The sequence below is a fragment of the Palaemon carinicauda genome, chromosome 21, assembly GCF_036898095.1.
Source record: "Palaemon carinicauda isolate YSFRI2023 chromosome 21, ASM3689809v2, whole genome shotgun sequence".
NCBI lineage: Eukaryota > Metazoa > Arthropoda > Malacostraca > Decapoda > Palaemonidae > Palaemon > Palaemon carinicauda.
This window is the reverse complement of record NC_090745.1, coordinates 42541424-42553923: the sequence shown is the minus strand read 5'-3', so window position 1 is coordinate 42553923 and position 12500 is coordinate 42541424.

Below are 12500 nucleotides of genomic sequence, written 5' to 3'. Positions count from 1 at the left end.
TGCAAGTTCAGTAACAAATTCGAGGTCATAGTAGACCTAGCTGAAATGTCTTCACTCACGAGTAGTATTCAGTCAGTTCTCCCGCCTCTCATTCGTCGCCTATCGTTCGAGGTAGACTAAAAGCGTCTAGGACTAGCATTACGCAACATGACGGAGCTGGCGCCGAAGGAGTATCTCGAACTCTCGTTACAGAACACAACGACATTTCATTATCATAAATTGTTTTATTTTGACATCAACCTACATGAACACATTAATTGTTTTATTGCTTATCGTATATGAAAAAATGTGCCCTTTTCACAAGTTTTATCATTCGATATACATAAATTCAGTGTACATATAAAAATTTTTCATTGCCTACACATACACTGAATTGTCTGGTCTATTCTTTTCACATTCCTCTGTCCTCAGAGATTTGACAAAACTGAGATTACCAACTAATTATTCTTTACTTAGAACGTTAACTACTGCAATGAAATTGTTCAGTGGCAACTTTCCTCTTTATCTATGATAAACATTTCTTCCTGGAGAATTACACTCCAACATCAAACCATTATTCTATAGTCTTGTGTAGTGCCATAGCCTATGCACCATGGACTTCTACTGTTTTAGGTTAGAGTTCTCTTGCTTGAGGGGACACTCGGGGACGCTATTCTATCTAGTTATTGTTCCGTACCAATGACTGAAACAGTAACCAGCTGCAAACCAAAATTTCTTGAACTGAATCAATCGTTAATGGAAATAATCAACACACATATACTGTCGTTGATTCAGTTGGCTTCGAAATAACTCTTAAATCACGTTAATGCACCCTATCTTAAACCTCTTAATTACGTGGAAGGGAACAAGAAAAAATATTGTGCTCCAAGAACACGTATAGATCAATGAGAGATACTTTACGACTATATATGAGAGCTATCATTTTACGTATTCCCTCGTGTTTTTTTTTTATGTATAAATTTAATATCAAACAAGGTGATAAAGTATAAAAGGCACCGCATAATAACAGATGCAACTGACTATCTTGAAGTATGTTTTGAAATCTGTCCATATCCTTTGCTGATTGCCAGTTACTTGAGGATCCATAACAAAGTGTGAATTACGAAATATTTTAGAAAGCTTAAGAATGAATGGAACTAATGGACGCTGCCACTCTTGATACCTCCCTCCACTTACCAAAGGCTACTTTTATCCTAATCTCAATTTACGCTTCATATCATCCCTCCTGAATCATAGGAGATCCCATGTATCCCAACTTTTCCACCAATTTTATAACAGGGCCTCTATTTTCATGCATGGCAATACTGGCCTTACCATCCTTACTGCTCACCATAACTTCAGTCTTATCCACTTTTACCTTGAAGCCACCCGTCTCCCATGTCTCCTGCCCCTCTACAACCATTCTCTGTAAGCATTCCTCATTTTCAGCATTAATCACCGAATTATCTGCATAAAGTAACTTCCACAACTCTTCATTTCTGATCTCTTCACTTAACGTAACCATGACCAGCACAAATAAAAACGGCCCCTAGTGTGATCCAACGCCAACTTTACAGGTTTATGTTTCCCAAACTCTGATTATTAGTTTTATTCTTGTTATTTTATGCAACGAAATATAATAACCACTATACGACAGAAATGATGGTAACAAAGTATGCAATGAAAGCTGAAATATCATTGGAAGGAAAAAGGAATAATGAGGTGGAATCATTTAAATATTTAGGAGATAAGATCTCTAATACAGAATCTTTAGAATCTGAGTTTAATTAAAGTTTTAAAAAAGCAAATCACACAATTGATAGATTAAGTTAAATTTGGAAATCAAGTCACCTGAAATCACATATCAAATTCAGGCTATTTATCAATGTAGTGAGAACAAATGTTATTATATGGACATGAGTCGTGGTATGACAATGAAAGAATATCCAACAGATTTTGTAGATTTGAGAACAAAGCCCTCAGAAGAATATTGCGAGTTGAATGGCAGGACAGGACTAGAAATGAAAATTTTAGAGAAATCTCTCGAGTGCCAATAGTAGATGGAGAAGGTTTGGGCTATCTCCTCGCACTCCCGAAGAGAGATGAATTCACATATATTTCAACTGGGCTCCACAACCCACAAGAATAGTTACCAAACCCAGGCCTATATGGCTGAAGACTAAGAATTGTGAAGTAGGATATAATGAATAAAAAACATGAATTTGATAGCACAAGATATAGACGACTGGCGAAATCTAGTCGAGGCCTTTGAGTCAATAAGCGTAGGACAAGATGATGATGATGATGAGGATGATGATGATGATGATGATGATGCTGATGATCATTTGTATTGTACATAATCTCAACCATTCTAACCAAAGTCCTTGTCACTTTTTTATTCCTCAAGCATTAAAACGTAATTTCCCTTGGTATTCTATCACAAGCCTTCTCTACATCTGCAAAAGCAAGCAAAAGCTTTTAGTTTCAATCTAGCATCCTTTACTTTAGCTGTCTTATTATTAAGATGGCCTCCACAGTCCATCTCCCCCTCATTAATCCATACTACCGATTCCCTATCTTTACAATCTCTTTCAATCTCTTATCTAGCACCCTCTCTAAAAAATTTAAAACGTGCATTTTTTGTTTAATTCCCTTCTAGTTGCCATATTCCATGACATCGTAGTGGTTAGTGTGCAGCTACAGGGAAAATTTGTGGCCGGTCCTTCGAGAGGCCGACCTCATTCCACTACCATAGAGCTAGCTATATGCAGTAATAACAGACACATTGATCAGGTAAAGAAATAAAATGGATATGGACCTTTTTAATTCTTGGCAAGGGTGACCCAACTTCAAAATAAGAGGTTCAAACAACTGTGACTATTTAATAATGCTTTCTGACTACGTCCGGATGTAGCACAAGGACTGCCTACTGTCCTAATTCTGACCAAATTGTAGCTTGACTACATAAGAATACGTTGGAGAAACCTTTTAAGAAATTACTATATAGATCTTATTCCACGTAGGTTCAGATTAATTTACGAATAAAGCAAAAGACAATCATGGGCTAAGGAACAATCTAACCCACGTGTGAGGTGAGCCGTAATCAAAACAGTTATAAAGAACAACATTATTTATTACAATACGACAAAACAGATACTTAGAAAAAATTGTCTTATAATTTCGCAATAAAAGAAAAACAAGAGTTTGCCTACAAATTGGGTGATATTATAAATGGACTAAACTGACCTGGGGTCAAGGTAAACTTTCACTAACTTCAGCGTGAAACCTTGACCAATCCATCAACCCCAAATATTACCCGTAGTTAGTTCTTTACAAATAAACTATATTTTTACTGAAATATAAATGAAATACTCATATTTTGATGTTCTTCATCACTCTTCCCAGATATATATAGTCACTATGTACCTTACTGAATTGGCTAAAAACATGATTCAAACTGTCTTTGTACAGCGTCTGGTTATAATTTTTCATTAGCACAACAACAGGAGTCCTGGTAATTGCTTCAGAAATTTAAGAAGCTTCAGCCAAATTTGGAGAAGGTACTGACAGTGGTGGTCTGGGGGCCTCTCCCAGATAATTTCTAGGGCGAAGAACCATTAGATGCGATTTCCTGGCAACTGACAGCGGATTGTAATAACAACATAATGCTTTTGGATGATTTTTATGTGACGAATTACAATTTGTACGCATAGACTATACTGAATTACCTGTAGTCTTACTTGCTGAATTAACCAAAAACATACTAATGATGTTCATTCTTTGCTACAAACTAAATCCTAATTTGGGTAAAGTTGGTGTCATCAATTTTCAAATCCTACTATGACGGTAGGTATTTCCCCAGGACATGAGACTGAAATCAAAAGAAGGATAAAAAGGGGATGGAGAATGTTTGGTAAACAAAATGAGATTATGACAAAGAAAAAGCAACTTTCTCTAAAAAGAAAAGTATTTAATCGGAGGGCCCTACCAGTACAGACGTATCCATCATAAACTTGAAGCCTTACTAAAGCCTTAAGCTTGGGTCACACTTGTCGATACGGCCATGGATATGTGGTGAGCTGTGGATACTAAATAAATTTTTAGCATATTGCCATATATCCCCATTCATCCCGGGTGTGTTTCACACCAAATCCTTCGGACCGAGATTAACGTATTCACGTGTGGAATACATACCAGGTTCTCACGTTCAGTTCCAACACTGGTGGACTAAATGAAACCTGCTCCATTTTTTTCGCCTAATGTGTGATGATCGTCAGGCTCCTGTGGTACAAAGCGTATAAGGAGATAACACATGGCATTAGTCGTGTTCTGTTCCGCCGGTATTGCTAACCTAATCGCCTCTCAAAACTATATATGTAGTATACCTCCCTAAGGGAGATATAGCAACATGGATAACTAAGCATGCATTCAGCGCGGGTAAAGAGAGAGAGAGAGAGAGAGGAGAGAGAGGAGAGAGAGAGAGAGAGGAGAGAGAGAGAGAGAGAGGAGAGAGGAGAGAGAGAGAGAGAGAGAGAATATTGTCATATTCTAAATAAAATACAAAGCCAGAACTTTTTAACAAAGGAAATATCATATTTTGGTGGAAACCACCTTTTGTTTTTAGAATATAAAATGTTTTAGGGGAGTGGTAGAAAACTTTTTATAAGCGGGAGTCCGTGGATCATGTATACTGCGATCCAAATCGGATGTATATCGCTACTGCAATGTGCCAGACCAACTGAGATGTCACAACTTGCCCACTGAGATGCAATCCCAATGGTGTATTCCAATGTATCGTCTTTATCTCTCTGTTCCTGCCATGTGCATTTCCTCTGGTCGCTTACTGCGCTTTATAAGTCATGTATACCACGGTGTCCTGCGTTTCAAAAATATGTACAGGAATATCGCATGAAAGCGCCATGGCATACAAATTTTAGAAAATTTTTCATATATCCTCAGATCGCAAAGGCGTATCACCCGAGTGTGACTCTGCATTTGATCCCAAGCTAGTTACAACTCAAAACACTATGGAAACACTAATGATAGGAGTACATGTTCATACACACACACACGCTTATATATATATATATATATATATATATATATATATATATATATATATATATATATATATATATATATATATATATATATATATATATATATATATATATATATATATATATATATATATATATATATATATACACATATATATATATATATATATATATATATATATATCTATATATATATATATATATATATATATATATATATATAAAATGTAAATATATATATATATATATATATATATATATATATATATATATATATATATATATATATTATATATATATATATAGTATATATATATATATATATATATATATATATATATATATATATATATATATATATATATATATATATATATATATATGTCCTCACTTCACTTCGCATTCTCTACCGGTATAAACATAATAAAACATTAAATTGCATTATAGCGCACCGTGCCGGTTGACCCTAGATAATACCAAAGAAAGGGAGAGAAGGAAAGAAATGGAGAGAAAGAAATAAATGTTCCGATTGAATGATTTAAACATTTAACCTCTTTTTGAAGCCTTTGACAAACATGTTTACTTGAAACAGACTACCAACACTCATGTCTATGAAGACACCTATCATTGACATCATCGTTTGCGATGTTTGAACTTGTAGCCACAGTTTTAACAAAAAGTTCTGTTTGGTTACATTACAGGAGCTTTTAAAAAACTTCTTAAAGATAAATCGATCAAAGTACAAAATCTCCCAGCTTCCTCTGTATCAAGCAAAATACATCAAATATGGAAAAGCATTTGTGACAACTTCCGATATCAAAAACTTCACAGTATTGGTGATTTTTTCATTTTTTTTTTTCTGTTCAAACTAAGAAATCTTCAAATTACAATAAACTTAATTCTCTAAATCTCAGATAAGAAAACTTTAATGATCTATCAAAATAATAAAGAAGTTTTTCAATATAGGAAAATATAATCCGCACGGATTCTGCAACATCATATTATCAAAAAGATCCTTTGCATGCACCGATCTACCAGTTTAATGCTTCACAGGTGCTTGCAAAGATTTAACAAGTGAATTTTCGTTGGATCTATGTAACCCCTCATTTCATGCATGCACGTTATGGCATAAATAGCTTGATCACTGGAGATTACTAAAGCACCGGAATCTAATAAGAGCGTCATAAATAAAGCAACATACAATGGCATTTCGCTTTGCTCCTGACCATTATTGTAAGATTCTCTTTGTTGAAAGACAAGTTGGTAGGCCTTGTCGGTGCTGTCATTCATCGATGATAGAAGATGCCTATGACAACTGAGGTCCCCCAATTCCCTGTCCAAATTAGATGCCACCGTTATAGACGACTGCTGGCATTTCATTGCATTCACGATCCTGGAAAGCAGATTCCAAAAATAAAACAATGTACATATACACTTATAATTTCAAAAACCTTTACCTTCTGTTTCAAAGTTAAATTTCAGCGAAAAATTTCCCACCTTTACCTTCTGTTTCAAAGTTAAATTTCAGCGAAAAATTTCCCCCTTTTTTTTTTTTGGCCGTGTGTAATAAACCTTTTGTTACGTAAACACTCAAAGTTTAACAATAAAGTTTCCCTCGTTAATATCAGCAGTCAAGATGGAGAGGACTTTCACTCTGGAATATTCTACTTAAGAATTTTTACCTCCATTTTATTAATAACCTTTGGTATAAAGCACCAAACCTCAAGTTCAAGCATCAATTCCCTCTGTACCGGGACACCAATATTAGAGATTAAAAACCTCAACATATTTTTAAAAGTAGAACAACAGTCTAAAGAATGAATAACTCTCACAAGTCCATAACTCTGAAAAATGTAAGCAAGAATTGACCATTCATCCATGTTAGTTGACAACACTTCAAAAAATCCGCTCTTTTGTACTCTTTCTGGGCTTACATACATTGATGACCTGAACAGTGTATTCAGTACAAGTTTTAATTCTTTGGTTTTCTATGATTTCCAAATCTGGCTTTTTGCTACCTACTTGCATTAAAATCTAATTTTTTTTTTTTTATCTGGAACAACGTTCAAACATTGCCAAAGTACTTTACATAATTCTGTCGACTGCCTCCTGCCCCTTCATGTTTAATTTTAAAGATTCATTTGCAGTCCAGTTTCCAACCACTCTTTTCATGATAAAAAAAGTGCGCTGTATTCATCGCTAAAAACTTCAGAATTACTCCAAACCTACTACTGAGGTGTCACAACATATAAATTTCCCAACACCAGAGGCGTCACAGTATAACTATTAAATCTGAGGAGTCACAATATAGCGGTAAATTTCCTATGTCTGAAGCGTCGCAATATAGCGGTAAATTTCCTATGAGGCGTCGCAATATATTGATAAGATTGCCTACATCCGAGGCTTCGCAATGTGATAAATTGCCTACATCTGATGCGTCACAATATAGTAATTAACTGCCTACATCTTAGGCGTCACAATAGAGTGCTAAACTGCCTACATCTGAGGCGTCACAATATAGTGCTAAACTGCCTACATCTGAGGCGTCACAATATAGTGCTAAACTGCCTACATCTGAGGCATCACAATATAGTGCTAAGCTGCTACAGTACATCTGAGGCGTCACAATATAATGATAAACTGCCTACATCTTAGGCGTCACAATATAGTGATAAACTGCCTACACCATAGGCGTCACAATATAGTGATAAACTGCCTACATTTTAGGCGTCACAATATAGTGATAAAGTGCCTACATCTTAGGCGTCACAATGAAGTAATAGGTTAAATAAGTCCGATGCAAGTATATAGTTAAAGTAACGACCAAAATAAAAAGAATGAATTTCTGCGTCAAAACGTGATCTCAAGTAGAGCATCTGATATTTCCCCATTAAGTTCCCATCTAGCTTTGCTCAATATGTAAAAATACAGAAATACTTTATCGTTTTCATTTTAACAATACCTCTCACGACAAATTTCGTGTAAATTATGTAACAGACAATTCTGTCCAAAAATTATTCGCTAAAATAACGTTTTTGTTAATTCAGAAGGTTTGGCATCTAAACAAGGTCTTTAACGACATAGTTTATCCTAATACTGTAGTTACGAAATTTGCCTTCAGTATTCGTCCACTGTAAACCTTTCCAAATATAATTTAGAGTCTGAAAAACCAATTATACTTTCTTGTAAATAAATCCAAATCTTGAAGCTTTTAAAGTAAATAGCTAGCATCCAATGCCCCTTCAAAACAACCATCCGCAGCCATGCAATCTAAAATTACTTCAATCTTCACTTCCTTAGATCTCCAATATCTAACAGACTTGAGAACTTTAGTAAAGATGTACCGCCGCTTTCAAAAATATCTAAAGATAATCCATTATAAAAACTTTTAAAATTTTTCCCCAATGAGAAAGATATTGCCAACGTTTTAATAGATTTCTATGCGACAAGCAGACTGTAGACTGATTAAATCCTTGAAAAGTTTGTAATAAAAAACCAGCCTTTGCTTACCATTTCCATTCTTGGTCACCGTCAAAGGAATTATTTCTTAGTTTTTCTGATACCAGTGTCACCCATTCTCTTTTAATAAATTCTGATTCGTCCCTTTCTGACCTATTGTTACCCAATCCAACAACCACAGTAACGGTTTTGAAATGGAATTTTGTGATCGCCCTTTTAGATGTCAATGACTATCTTACCGGACCCAATCTAATTCTGTTCAATGTATTGTGAATAACAACAACCAACAGGCGATTAAAAACAATAAAATAAAATAAACACAATGTTCCAATTTCCTTGTACCAACTGCTAAGTATACAAAATAAAAACAGCTATATTTTCACTTATCTTTTCAACGTCTTTCTTGGTACGTTCCCGGCTCCAATGTCCCTTCTCGGCCTTTATTGAGCTCTAGACCTCTTCCATCAAAGTTGATATGAATCCACACTTTCCGTCGATCTTTAACTAGCTTGACACTTTCGGCGAAGCTGCTCTTTGCGTACTAACTCGTTTCTGCTGCAGTTTTAGATGTTCCTTGTCCTCCAAGTTGATAAACAATCGCATCTAATGCTAACATTTTCGTATCAGTTTCCTCAAAATAACGCAATGCTCATTCAAATGGTTTTCCATCATACTTTTACGAGGTGCGGATACTTGTTGAATATTCTGCTGGAAATCGGATAATAGGTTGTCCATCACTTCTTGAAACGGTTTCAGCATTCTGATTGCTAGCGTGAAAACACTATTCACATCTGAAGCTGTATTTGACCCTGCCTGGCGTCCTGGCTAATAAATTCGACTTGCTCGGGCTAGCGTGCGCTAGAAAGTGACCACTTTACTAAATACCTCTTCAAACATCGAATAAGTTTCACCCAACACTAAATTCTCATTGGCCACTGCCTACATAACAACTGAACTTGAATAACAAGACACTTAAGATCTGCTTACATGTCGTTAGGACAATTATTTTTCGCTATACTTCGTAACGCGAAAAAATTCTAATATACGTATACATATATATATATATATATATATATATATATATATATATATATATATAATTATATATATATATATATATATATATATATATATATATATATATATATATATATATATATATATATATATATATATATATATATATATATATATATATATATATATATATATATATATATATATATATATATATATATATATATATATATATATATATATATATATATATATATATATATATATATATATATATATATATATGAATATATATATATAATAATAATATATATATATATATATATATATATATATATATATATATATATATATATATATATATATATATATATATATATATATATATATATATATATATATATATATATATATATATATAGAGAGAGAGAGAGAGAGAGAGAGAGAGAGAGAGAGAGAGAGAGAGAGAGAGAGAGAGAGAGGTTAGCCAGCTCTTGAGATCAGTTCCTCTCATGTAGAATCAAGTTTATTATGTAAATTACTTAAGACTTTCGTCGTTTAATCACTTTCATTCTTAATTCAAGTCAGCATATGTAATTTTACTTTATTTTTAAGAATTAACTTTTTATAGCACGTATGTTTGTTACGAAGTCTAATGTAAGCTCTTTGAGAGTGTTATGTAACACATATGAGCTAGGAACAAGGGCTTATTTAATGTTCTTCTATATCTTTATGAGGTAATGCGTTATGTTTGAGAAGAAATGTGCAATTCTTTTGTCTGCCATGTGCTCTGGAAAACTCTTAAAAATCCTAGTGATATAGATTTACTTTTTTATTTGAGGAACAAAAGGTGGGTGGAGCTAGCTGGGAGAGTCGTCTTGAAGGTGCGTTGTTATGCATCTGAGATTAGCTTGAAAACACTGGGCTCGCCTCTTGACTTTTTTATCTAGTTGATAACTCTGGTGTGTCCGTTACGCCAACCCACCACACCTGCAGAGTGGAACATTCTCGAAGTAGCCAAGTTTCATATATAAAGCCGACACACGGATTGCATGGATAGATGGAGAATCCCAGCCTTAAGTCATAGTCATTTCCCTACATCTCTCATATACACAGGTCAGAGTATTGTTTGGAAAGTGTTCAGTGAAATATCGAAGTTTTGGTTTGACGAGTTTTTGTAAACATAGAAAGTACTAATAAAAATTCTCTTAGAATTTTTATAAACGGCTCTCTAGGAAGGGGATGGGTACTAGTATTTTGATCTGGCTATCTACTTTCATTAAGTGTCAAACTTGAATATTGTATTCAAATCTATTTTCGAGTGAAAAAAGGGATTGTATAATTTTCATAAGTATTTCTTTTGTCTCTGAACTGAAATTCAAAATGGAATTTGTATTTTGTTTTATATTATATTATATTTTGTTTTAAGTAGCATGGTCACTGGAAGACAGTTAGCTTAGTTTCAAGTATTTATCTACCCCCTTGGTGGTTAACAGCTCACTGCCTTCCGGCAGCCGTTTTGTTGTTTTATCATAACCAGCCACTAATGCTTTGCTTTCTTCCTGAGGTTTACGGAAACTTAAGTTAGTTACAACGGAGCATTCCATCGCTGAGGGTATAGTAACTCGAGCTCCTGTTCTTGATATAAGAATGGACATTGCACAGCCGCAAATTTAACGTGACAAAGAACATTTTCTATATGTCCTTTGAAGTGACGACGAGTACTATCGCCATGTTAACTCTGTTTAATCCCAACCAGGAAGAAGCTTTCTTTCATTGCAACCCATCTTTACACGTACTTCACCTTCGTCCCAGGATGATATCGGTGGGTCTGAAAAACTCAGGGGGAGTTTTTTTTATGTCAATCCGAAATCATTTAGAGGGATGATGCCATCCCATATAAAATTGACTTTTAATTATCATCGCTTACTTTCTTTATTAAATTTTATTTTTTCATACCTTTCAATTTTGTAACGAGTTCGTACCCTTTTCAGGGATATCATAAATTGAACTAAGTGGACTCCAGTTTGGACTATGGGTTTATATTTATTTACTTAAGTTTCCAAGGTATGCAACATGCCAAGTGTTATACGTGCTTCACATAATAATTGGATTTGAATATGTATTTATACGATCGTTGTGTAGTATGTAATTAGGCATTTGGTAATATTTAAGGTATTTAGAAGAAGCTGAATTACTGCAGTTCCCCCTTGCTTCACGATGGTCAACTTTGTGTATTAGCTGCCGCATCAGCACCTGGATGAATTAGGATATTTAGTAAATACAGTAAATTACTAATTTTTTTTTTACATTCTAATTATCCTTATATAATTCCCGGTGTTTGCAAATTAAAATTCAGTCTAATGTATATTCAGATTTAATATTTAAAGTCAAGAGCTTATATAATTTTCAGATGGTAACCTTTTTTCTCAATCTAAATTTTGTTCGCACCTAATATTTCGAGTGATTTATTTAGTTTTCATGTAAATTCTTTCAAAGTATTGTAATTTATATAGAATATATTTATTTTTGAAAATAATGTATTATTTTAATGCTCAGTGTTTATTACAACCTCGCTCGTATCCTGTAAAGAATTGAGGTAAAAGTTTTTTTGAATAATTATTAAGATTAATTATACAGTTTTGTTTTGAGTGTACTTAAAATACCTTTGGATATTCAGTGCTTTATATATTGCTGTCTGGAATTTATATAGCTATCTCAGAGTCTGTGAATTAATATCTACAAATGTAATAGATATAATATAAAGGCAAAAAGTTAAGTTTAAAACTGGAGAGGTGTTATAGCTTACCAGCTATATATATATATATATATATATATATATATATATATATATATATATATATATATATATATATATATATATATATATATATATATATATATATATATATATATTGTTACGAACCGACTTAATGGTTCATCAGGTTCTTAAAGTTGCAAGGCATTCGGGACTGGAAAAACTGG